The following is a 12183-nucleotide window of genomic DNA, read 5'->3' as shown; positions in this document are numbered from 1 at the left end:
GTCATAGCCAACACCCTCTTCCAACAACATAAGAGAAGACTCTACACATGGACATTACCAGATGGTCAACACTGAAATCAGATTGATTATATTCTTTACAGCCAAAGATGGAGAAGCTCTATACAGTCAGCAAAAACAAGACCAGGAGCTGACTGGCTCAGATCATGAACTCCTTATTGCCAAATTCAGACTTAAATTGAAGAAAGTAGGGAAAACCACTAGACCATTCAGGTATGACCTAAAGCAAATCCCTTATGATTATACAGTGGAAGTGCGAAATAGATTTAAGGGACTAGATCTGATAGACAGAGTGCCTGATGAACTATGGACGGAGGTTCGTGACATTGTACAGGAGACAGGGATCAAGACCATCCCCTTGGAAAAGAAATGCAAAAAAGCAAAATGGCTGTCTGGGGAGGCCTTACAAATAGCTGTGAAAAGAAGAGAAGCGAAAAGCAAAGGAGAAAAGGAAAGATATAAGCATCTGAATGCAGGGTTCTAAAGAATAGCAAGGAAAGATAAGAAAGCTGCCTTCAGCGATCAATGCAATGAAATGGAGGAAAACAACAGAATGGGAAAGACTAGAGATCTCTTCATGAAAATTAGAGATACCAAGGGAACATTTCATGCAAAGATGGGCTCAATAAAGGATAGAAATGGTATGGACCTAACAGAAGCAGCAGATATTAAAAAGAGGTGGCAAGAATACACAGAAGAACTGTACAAAAAAGAGCTTCACAACCCAGATAATCACAATAGTGTGATCACTCACCTAGAGCCAGACATCCTGGAATATGAAGTCAAATGGGCCTTAGAAAGCATCACTATGAACAAAGCTAGAGGAGGTGATGGAATTCCAGTTGAGATATTTCAAATCCTTAAAGATGATGCTGTGAAAGTGCTGCACTCAATATGCTAGCAAATTTGGAAAAGTCATGAGTCGCCACAGGACTGGAAAAGGTCAGTTTTCATTCCAATCCCAAAGAAAGGCAATGCCAAAATGAATGTTCAAACTACCACACAATTGCACTCATCTCACACGCTAGTAAAGTAATGCTCAAAATTCTGCAATACGTGAACCATGAACTTGCAGATGTTCAAGCTGGTTTTACAAAAGGCAGAAGAACCAGAGATCAAATTGCCAACATCTGCTGGATCATGGAAAAAGCAGGAGAGTTCCAGAAAAACATCTATTTCTGCTTTATTGACTATGCCAAAGCCTTTGACTGTGTGCATCACAATAAACTGTGGAAAATTCTGAAAGAGATGGGAGTACCAGACCACCTGATCTGCCTCTTGAGAAATCTATATGCAGGTCAGGAAGCAATAGTTAGAACTGGACATGGAACAACAGACTGGTTCCAAATAGGAAAAGGAGTATGTCAAGGCTGTATATTGTCACCCTGCTTATTTAACGTCTATGCAGAGTACATCATGAGAAACACGGGCTGGAAGAAGCACAAGCTGGAATCAAGATTGCCAGGAGAAATATCAAAAATCTCAGATATGCAGATGACACTACCCTTATGGCAGAAAGTGAAGAAGAACTAAAACGCCTCTTGATGAAAGTGATAGACGAGAGTGAAAAAGTTGGCTTAAAGCTCAACATTCAGGAAACTAAGATTATGGTATCTGATCCCATTACTTCATGGCAGATAGATGGGGAAACAGTGTCAGAATTTATTTTTTTGGGCTCCAAAATCACTGCGGATGGTGATTGCAGCCATGAAATTAAAAGACGCTTACTCCTTGGAAGGAAAGTTATGACCAACCTAGATAGCATATTAAAAAGCAGAGACATTACTTTGCCAACAAAGGTCTGTCTAGTCAAGGCTATGGTTTTTCCAGTGGTCATGTATGGATGTGAGAGTTGGACTGTGAAGAAAGCTGAGCGCTGAAGAATTGATGCTTTTGAACTGTGGTGTTGGAGAAGACTCTTGAGAGTCCCTTGTACTGCAAGGAGATCCAACCAGTCCTTTCTAAAGGAGATCAGTCCTGGGTGTTCTTTGGAAGAAATGATGCTAAAGCTGAAACTCCAGTACTCTGGCCACCTCATGCGAAGAGTTGTCTCGTTGGAAAAGACCCTGATGATGAGAGGGATTGGGGGCAGGAGGAGAAGGGGACGACAGAGGATGAGATGGCTGGATGGCATCACTGACTTGATGGACATGAGTTTGAGTGAACTCTGGCAGTTGGTGATGGACAGGGAGGCCTGGCGTGCTGCGATTCATGGGGTCGCAAAGAGTCGGACACGACTGAGTGACTGAACTGAACTAAATGTTGCATCTTTGTGTATATATTACCTCTTTAAACCCAGAAAAGAGAATCTTGACCTAGAATTCTTTGTTTCAGTTGCTATTATGTTTATGATCACTATTCCTTTGTTTGAGCCCTGGGTAAATTGTGTGATCTGTTTGCCTATTTTGTAGAGTGTTTCAAATGATCTTTCATGTCATTTTTTTCTTAAAAAACAAACAAAAAAATGTTTGTGTAGCACGTTTCCCCTCTTTGATAGCTTTTACATAACCAAATAATAAAGTATAAGGCATTTATGACCTTCAAGTCAGGTTTGCTTTAGTTTTGTTAGACTGGCATGGAAATTTGTGTTTGAAGGTTATGTTTATAAAACATTAGCTGGGCAATTCCTGCATCCCTAGATCTGTTGTCAGGCATGTAAACTTGAAAGTAATGGACTCAACTTTTGTCTTCTGGTCATACTAGGCTAACTTCCACATGTGTTGCTGTGGGGGTATTTGGGACTGTCTTTTTAGTTAGTTCCTCTTGTACATGGGCCCAGGATATTCACATATAGGGATTTGACCTAAATTCCATTAAACCAAAAAGGTTTGTTTTGAGTTGCTACCATTTTGCTAATGCCATTGCAGACTTGTGAGTTGTAGTTGAACCCTCGGCAGTCCTATGAGACATACCATCTTGAGTCTTCAACCTATTTCAATGTTGTTTCTAAGAGTATTGAAGAGACCCTAGTTATTCTGTAAATGCTCGGTGTTGCAATTGTGCAGAATACCGAAAGTTGCACTTGAAACTTGAACTCTCCAGTTAGTCATCCATTACCCTCTTCCTGGGCTCCAAAATCACTGCGGACAGGGACTGCAGCCATGAAATCAGAAGACGACTGCTTCTTGGCAGGAAAGCGACGACAAGCCTACACAGTGTGTTGAAAAGCAGACTTTACTCTACCGACAAAGGTCTGTTTAGTCAAAGCTATGGTCTTCCCAGTGGCCACATCTGGTTGTGAGAGCTGGACCACAGAGAAGGCAGAGCACCAAAGAATTGATGCCATTGAACTGTGGTGCTGGAGAAAACACCTGAGAGTCCCCTGGACAGCAAGGAGATCAAACCAGTCAATCTTAATGGAGATTAACCCTGAATAGTCTCTGGAAGGCCTCATGCTGAAACTGAACCTCCAGTATTTTGGTCATCTGATGCAAACAGACGACTCATTGGAAAAGTCCCTGATGCTGGGAAAGATCGAAGGCAGAAGGAGAAGAGGGCGAAGGAGTTTGAGATGGCTGGACGGCATCACCGATGTGATGAACGTGATCTTGGGCAAACTCCAGGAGACAGTGAGGGACAGTGAGGCCTGTTGTGCTGTAGTCCATGGGGTCACAGAGAGTCAGACATGACTGGGCAACTGAACCACAACACCACCATACAGTTTTCCAATGAAGAATGTATGATTGGGAAAAGACTCCACCCTTCGGCTTCTTACTACCTAAAGAGGACACTTAGTGCATCTGTGATAACCGTTTGACATTCCTTGTATCAGGCTGACTTTTCTTATGGCAGAGATTTTTAGTCATGAGTGAATACCTCTAAATAAGAGTTTTTAATATCCACGGTAGGGTCCTAACTCCTGAATCAGAGGGCCTATGCCAGAGAGACCTTGGAAAAATGTTGGTATGGTGCCTGAAACTTTTCATTTGCCGTGAAACATGTTCTTAATTATACTTTTTATTCCAGTCCACCTCACTGATTAAATTAATTACTTTCTCCTCTGTTCTTAAACTTTTACTGTTGTGTTTATCACCTCGTATTAAAGGTAGTTGGGAACCATTTCCCTTTCAAAACCGTGAGCTCATCTTTGAACTCCCCACAGCACCCTGAACGGTTCTGACACATAATAGGCACTCAATAAAGGTTAATGAATTCAACGTTTCAGCATGGAATATTAAAACCAAATTTTTGAAGTTGAGTAGACATAGTAGTTGCCTCCTAGGAGGGGGACTAAGTGCCTGGGTAACAGAAGTGAAAAGACGACTTTAATTTTAATCTTTTAGACTACACTCATGCGTTATCCTTGCAAAACATAAATGAAGCTCTTACCAGCTATCATATTTTTCAGAATTTGACAGGTTACCGTCGCAAGATATTATTGTTTATTTACTTACACAAATAAACTGAGGTTGCTGCTGCTGCTAAGTAGCTTCAGTCGTGTCCAACTCTGCGATCCCATAGACGGCAGCCCACCAGGCTTCCCCGTCCCTGGGATTCTCCAGGCAAGAACACTGGAGTGGGTTGCCATTTCCTTCTCCAATGTATGAAAGTGAAAAGTGAAAGTGAAGTCCCTCAGTCATGTCCGACTCTTAGCAACCCCATGGACTGCAGCCCACCAGGCTCCTCCATCCATGGGATTTTCCAGGCAACAGTACTGGAGTGGGGTGCCATTGCCTTCTCTGAAACTGAGGTTAAATGATGGTTAATAACTTGTATTTTGTTACCTTGTTGGTGATAGAACAAAGATACGACTCTGTGAAACCTTCAGTTTCTCCAGGAGATTGAACACCATCTTGACCACAGTAGCCTACCCCTTTTATTGAAGTCTAGTTGATTAAAAATTTTTTTTTCTTTATTTATTTATGTAATTTTTGACTGTGCTGGGTCTTCATTGCTGCTTACAGGCTTTCTCTCGTTGCAGTGAGCGGGGTGGTTCCCCCTGTGGTGGCTTCTCTTGTTAGGAGCAGCTCTAGGGCACTGGGCTTCGGTGGTTGTGGTGCGTGGGCTTTCATTAAGGCTGGTGGGCTCTAGGGCACAGGCTCAGTAGCTGTGGCACCGGGCTTAGTTACCCCACGGCATGTGGGATCTTAGTTCCCCGACCAGGGATAGAACCCATGTCCCCTGCATTACAAGGTGGTTTCTTAGCCCTTGGATCATGAAGGGAGCCCCAGCACAATAGCCTACCTTGATTTTGTTCATACAATCAGCAAAAGGTATATATCTGACCTAGGAACCATGTTTCTTTATTGGTATACTGTGTACATCTGAGAAGCCACAGAATACAGCACCTCCAGACTCTTTGAGTGGCTCATCTATTTTAAGAGGCCATCGGTACAACCTCTTTGATAAGGTTTTGTTGGTTGAAAACAATTGTGCTCATGGTTCACCTAGGTAGCCCTGTAGCTCACAGAGAGACTCTTACCCTTTAAGCAGTAACCATTTATTTTCAGCTAGGAAAGCCACTATCAATCAGATAATGTTTTCTCAAGCTGAAAAAGGCTTTCACTAAAGCATGGTGATTGCCCACAGTCACATTTCTTTACCCATCTAATTGTGGGAAAATGCAAACTAAAGGAACACTGGTGCTTGTAACTCCCAGTCTGTTCTACTTTTGCAGGTGAGGGAGAGAGAGGCAAAGGGACTGTATTTCTCCTGGAAATATTGTTAATTGCTTTTTCACAATATAGATTAAAGCATAAAAGAACCCCCCAAAGCTCTGATTCTAAATGGACCTGACACCTTGATCTTCTATCATGGTATAACGTGAGTGGAGATTCCCAATGGACCTTGATACACTACAATATTTATTACTATAAAGCTCTAAGAGTTCTTAGTCACTTTGAAACTTGTAAGAGCTGTTCAAATCCCATACACTGGACTTGTGTTTTCACATGGTAAAGTTTTTCTGATTAGTTTGGTGTAGTGTACTCAGAAGTACCTCCCCCACCCAGTTCTGAATAATCAAATTAGGCTTTTCGATAAACTAAAAAAGTAGTGCTCAGGCATGAAAGTATATCTGGGAGAAAAATGTTTTTGCTTTGCTTTGCTTGTCCATTAATATTTAGGGGCTACGGAGTCTTCAGCTGACCCATTTTATGACTTTGTATTTTTATGTGCAAAAAGGTACTAAATTTTGCCTGTTGCATTGAGAGGATCAGAATATTGATAAATTGAAAGGTGCTGAGGTGATACTTCTATCAGTTCTGCTGTTGATGGTGATATTTTCATTGCAGTGTGCTTTAAAACTATGGTGTCAGGAATCAACAGTGGTTTATTATGGTTTAATTTTAGGAATACTTTTTTGTGTGGGCTGCAGGGAGGCCATGCCACATGGCATGTGGTATCTTCCCGAACCAGGGATCAAACCTGGGCCCTCTGCACTAGGAGCATGGAGTCTTAGCCACTGGAGCACCAGGAAAGTCCCAGTCATAGGGTTTAAAAATTTTTTTAATTACTAAGGAAAACTCTGTAGTAATAGTTACATTCACAAAAATAGTAATATGCAAATTAAAAGATATACTTAGCTGAGACAAAATTATTTTGAGGTTGTGATCATCAAAATTAATGTAAATTAATATAATTTTGAATTATTTGTCTTTACTTATGAAGGAAACCTAACTACTCTATATGAGGGAAGTTATAGAAGTAAAGGGAAATAAACAGGATACTTAGCATCTCTACTTAAATACTGAGTTATTTGTAGGCCATTTAATTTATGTGCTGCCTATTAAATTCCATGCATAATGAACAATAGTGGTTTTTGGTAACATTTGATTGCTTAACATACTGTGCTAAGCATTTCACATGCGTTACCTTCTTTATTCTTCATAGAGATCTGCTGAGGTACATGTATTATTAGAATTTCCCTTTTTGAGAGTAAAGGGGTACAGCCCAGAGAAATTATGGGTACTATACTACTTCCCATTTTGACAGTGCCATCTGAATTTCTTTATTGTGAACATGTTTTGCATAGATCTTTATTAAAATATGTTTTTGGTAAATGCATTTTGGGGATAGACAGTTGTGTAGCAGAAGTGCCTGAACTTAGTGAGCAAATGTGAATTTGGTGTCATCTCTGTAGCCAGCCAGGTGTATTACCTTCAGGCCCTTTGTCCTTCAGAATTGTTTGGAAATACCTATCTCCTATGATATCAGAGTCAATAGATGTAACATCCGGATGTCTTCTGACCGTGGTTTGAATACATAACAAAGATTCATTAAATATTAGTTCTCTCCTTGTTGCATGCGTAGTCACTCAGTTGTGTCTGACTCTTTGTGACCCCAGGGACTGTAGCCCACCAGGCTCCTCTGTTGGTGGGATTCTCCAGGCAAGAATACCAGAGTGGGTTGCTGTGCCCTCCCCCAGGGGGTCGTCACAACCCAGTGATTGAACCTGAATCTCTTATGTCTCCTGTATTGGCAGGTGCGTTCTTTACCACTAGTGCCGCCTGGGAAGGCCCTAGTTCTCCCTTTGTTTCTTTAATTCAGTAATAGGAGAAGGAAGAAAGATTTTTACTATATCCCAGTGATTTTGTTTTGCTCTTTAGTATTGGATTGGCCAAAAATGTTCGCTGGGGTTTTTCAGAAATACATTTATGTCTATTAGTCATGCTTCCCGTGGAGAATGATGATGCTGTTGTCCTTATTTTATACCCAAGGAGGAAGAGAAATGGTAGATCCCAGCTTGGAGGCCAGGTAGTCTAATTACAGAGCTTGTTTTTTTTTGTTTTTGTTTTTTTTAATTGAAGTTTAGTTGATTTACAAAGAAGCTTGTATTCTTAGCTAATATATAATTTTCTCGAAGGATATCTATAACAATGTATTAGATTAGATTCTGGTATCTCAGGTCTTAACCATAGAAATTATTCGCCCACTCCCTCCTTCTCCCTTATCCAGTTCTCCCGTGTTTAGATGATGACAGTATGACATTATGACAGTATGACATTTCGTGATCTTCAATTGATTCCTGCAGTAAGTTTGTTCAACTAGATGTTCAAAGACTCTTCTGATTCTAAAATCTGTGATCCTGTACTGTATGGCTACATGTGCCTTACGCTGAGGCAGCTCTGACAGTCCTTTAAGGGAAAGGTACTCATCACTGTGGCCTTTTGGGGAACATGGTGACTCAAGTACTGAAGTGAAATGAACCCTTCCAGGGGGGTTTTGTTAGAAATGACAGAACACAAATTAACTGCTCAAGCCTCTTCATCTCCTTAACAAAGAAGAACCGCAAAATAGTTCTGCCCAATTGGATTTGACTGGAGTCGTATTTGTTTTAGTGTGTACATACATTTTGCTCAGCCTACAAAAGCTGAAGAAACAGAGCCATTTTGTTTTCCTGAGGAGCAGTCAGTCTCCTAATTGGATTAGACTGGCTGTTTACATTTGTTTTGGACTCTGTCTTGATATGTCATTGTCTCCCTTTCCCTCTTTTTTCCCCTTCTGTCTCTGTTTCAGTTTATCTTCTTGTTTTGATAATTCTTTTTTTTTTCCTGTAAGTGAAAATCTCTCCCAGGGATGCTGAATAGGTCATTCTTTTTATAACACTCCTTATATGCACAGAAGAATTTAGCTTGGCTGTAAAACTTGTTCTTGGCATAAGTTTGGCAGATAGTTTTTAGCCTGGGTGAGACTTTTCATTGGGATCATGAAAGTGTTGGGGCGTCACTGCCTTCCACTCTTCCTTCTTCAAGTATGACATTAGTGGTTTTAGCTCTTGTTGACCCTTCTTTTAACCAAAGCTTTATAGCCTATTAGAGCACAGTGTGGATTTTTTTATGATATGTTGGAGGAAAAGAAAAAACCCTCTAAAGTTACAAATGGTTTCATTTACCAAAATGACTATTACTCTTGGAAAGTTTTGCCTTTTCTTTAAAATTTCCAGGAGTTGGGTGGGCTTGCTGTCCTCTGTCCCACTCCACCTCCCCACCCACACATTCATGTTGGCCAAGATGCTGAGAGCTTGAAGCATAATTCCAGGCTTCTAGGAGGTAAATCATTTACCAGGGACTAAGCAAGACAACACTTTCCTGCTATTATTTTAATCTCACATTTCATCATTTATTGGATCAAATAACAAGTCTCATTTACTTAGGATCCATGTCAGCACCTTGAACTCCAAATCATGTATTACATGTCACCTTGTGAGGGATTCTGTGCATTGTTCATCTGTTGTAGTCCTGCTTCATTAAAGGACTTTATTTAAGCATCTTCATTTTTCTCCAGGGTATCTGAGGGCTTCAATGTAATGAAAAATGTTTGCCCTCTTCATAAAAATAATACAAGAAACCAGTGAAGAAACCTAACGATTTCCTGTCCAAAGCAAGCAGTATCCTTCAGTAGGTTATCTTGAACGTAAATTTATATGTAAATGTAGTCATAACTAAGAAGAGGAAAAGTTGTGAATCTTTTATCATCACAGGTTAAATAAAACAAACTTCAGGTAACCTCCTTGGGTTTCCTCCATGCTTTTGGCTCAGCTCTGGTTTATGCTGGAGCCATATCTGCATCTCCACTCTTTCAACCCTCTCTTTTTATGAGACTAAAAAGTAAATTGGGTGCTATTTAAATATTTCCTACTTATGTTTATTGAAAACTACCCTGCCGCAGGGCATAGCACTTTGAAAAACTGCCTTGCACCAGCCTGGTTTTCCAAACCCACATGGTTTACCCAAAAACCTGGACTTTGCTTTCCTCAGACCTTTAATTTCTTTAAACCAAATGATCACACAAAAACTTAGGAGGAGCCTAGTTTCATTTGTGAGGTTTTCAATAAAAGTTAAGTGGAGTGCGGCTAGAAAACCAGACCCTGAAAAGCCATGACTCTGCTGACACTAGAGGAAAAACCTACAGAATTCTTATACTTCCTGCTTTCAGTGTTGGAGAGAAGAGAAAAAACAAGAAAGATAGAAGAGCTTTAGTACTGGTCCACTTTGGGGAAAAGGGGGAATGAGGCAAGTTTGGTTGAGTTCATCTGTTACTTATCTGGTATTTTTTTTTAAGTTTGTCCTATTTCTAGAAATTTTTGAAAATTCAGAAGACTGTGAAAAACAAAATTTAAAAACTAATTTCATTCCATAGATATAATTATTCTTAACATTATGGCATATAACTTCTTAGTGCTTGACCTTTTAAAATTTATATTTTAATATTGACCTAATATTAAATAATATTGAGTAGCTTACCTCATCATCATCATCAGATTTCCTCAAGTTGTTCAGTATTTTCCCAAATATAGATATTTTAATGGTTGTAGTCTCTGAATCATTTGTCTAGCTTCTATCCTTAAAGTTTTCAGTTTCTAATTTTTTTCTACCATAGTAATTAAGAATAAATAAAATTCCCATATATAGATCTTTGGTTTATATGTTTCTAAACATTTAAAGAAGAAATAATATCAATACTTCTCAACTATTCCGAAAAATAGAAGAGGAGGAAACACCTCTAAACTCATTTCATGATGTCAGTATTATCCTAATATCAAAACCAGTCAAGGACACAACAGGAAAAGTAAATCAGGCCAGTATCCCTAATGAACAAGAGGTAAAGATCCTTAACAGAATTTAACAAACCAAATTCAATAATACATTAAAAGGAGCCCCCACCACAATTAACCAGAATTTATTCTAGGGATGCTAGGATGAGTTAGCATCTATAGATTAATCAATATGCTATACCACATTAACAAAATTAAGGATAAAAATCATAGGATCATTTCAATAGATGTATAAAAAGCATTTGACAGAATTCACCATTCATTTATAATAAGAACTCTTATTAAAAGATGTATACAGAAAACATACCTCAACATAATAACTTGTCTGTGTATGATAACTCCATGTATAACACTTGTCCATGTATGGCAAGTCCACAGCTAACATCATACTTAGTTGTGGAAAGCTGAAAATTTTTCTTCCAAGATCAGGAAGAAGACAAAGTTGCCCATTCTTGCCATTTTTATTCAGCATAGTATTGGAAGTCCTAGCCAGAGCAATTAGGCAAGACTGCATCTAACTAAAAAATTTCTGTATGGCAGAAGAAACAAAAATAAAAAAGTAGCAGGTATCCTACAGAATGAGAGAAAATATTTGCAAATCATGTATCTGATAGGGGTAATATCCAAAATATATGAAGAAGTCATACAACTCAATAGAGAAAAAAAGTCATTAAAAAAATGGGCAGAGGGTCTGAAGAGACATCACATAGAATACATACAGTTGGCTAATAGGTGCATGAAAATGTGCTCAACACACTAATTATCAGGGAAATGCAAATTAAAAGCACAATGATATACCATCTCATGCCTGTTAGAATGGCTATCATGAAAAAGACAAGAGATACAAGTGTTGGCAAGAGTGTGGAGAAAAGGGAACCCTTGTGTACTGTAAACTGGAATGCCAGACTGTAAACTGGCGCGGCTACCATGGAAAACAGTATGGCGGTTCCTCAAAAAAATTAAAAATAGAACAATCATATGATCTGGCAATATATACTTTTAGAAACACATTAAGTCACAAAGATATCTATGTCTCCACGTTCACTGCAGAATTACTTACAATAGCCAAGACATGGAAACAATCTAAGGGTCCATTGATGGATAAATGGATGAAGGAAATGTCACACACACACATATACACACACACAATGTAATATTCAGACATAAAAAGAAAATTCTGCCACTGATGACAACATCGATAGACCTTGAAGGCATTATGCCAGTCAGATAAACAGAAGTACCATATGATCTTACTTTGTAAGTGGAATCTAAATAAAAATAAAAACTCATACATGCAGATAACAGGCAGTGGTTGCTGGTGGGAGTGATGTAGGCGGAGGGAAATGGATGAAATGGATGAAGGTGGTCAAAAGGTACAAAATTCTCATTTAAAAGTCAATCAGTCCTGGGAACGTAAAGCATGGTGACTGTGGTTAATAATACTGCGTTGTGTATTTGAAAGCTGCTGAGAGAGTAGATCTTATAAGTTCTCATCGTAGGAAAAAATTTGTAACTATTTGTGGTGATGGATGTTTAACTAGACTATTGTGATATTTCCCAGTATAAATGTATATCAAACATGATGTAGTACATCTGAAACTAATATACGTCACGTACAGTTCAGTGGGAAGTTTTTTCCTCTAGTTGTTGTTGTTGAGTTGCTTAGTGGA

At 39.2% G+C, this 12183-nt stretch overlaps 1 protein-coding gene across 1 annotated transcript in view; it reads left to right on the top strand.

Annotated features, from left to right (window-relative positions):
• Positions 1-12183, top strand: part of BCAS3 (BCAS3 microtubule associated cell migration factor) — a 586026-nt gene that overhangs the window by 319414 nt on the left and 254429 nt on the right. The window lies entirely within an intron of this gene.

The sequence above is a fragment of the Bos indicus genome, chromosome 19 (genome assembly GCF_029378745.1).
Source record: "Bos indicus isolate NIAB-ARS_2022 breed Sahiwal x Tharparkar chromosome 19, NIAB-ARS_B.indTharparkar_mat_pri_1.0, whole genome shotgun sequence".
Classification (NCBI taxonomy): domain Eukaryota; kingdom Metazoa; phylum Chordata; class Mammalia; order Artiodactyla; family Bovidae; genus Bos; species Bos indicus.
Note: the sequence above shows the minus strand (reverse complement) of the source record. Positions and strands in the feature narration are given on the sequence as shown.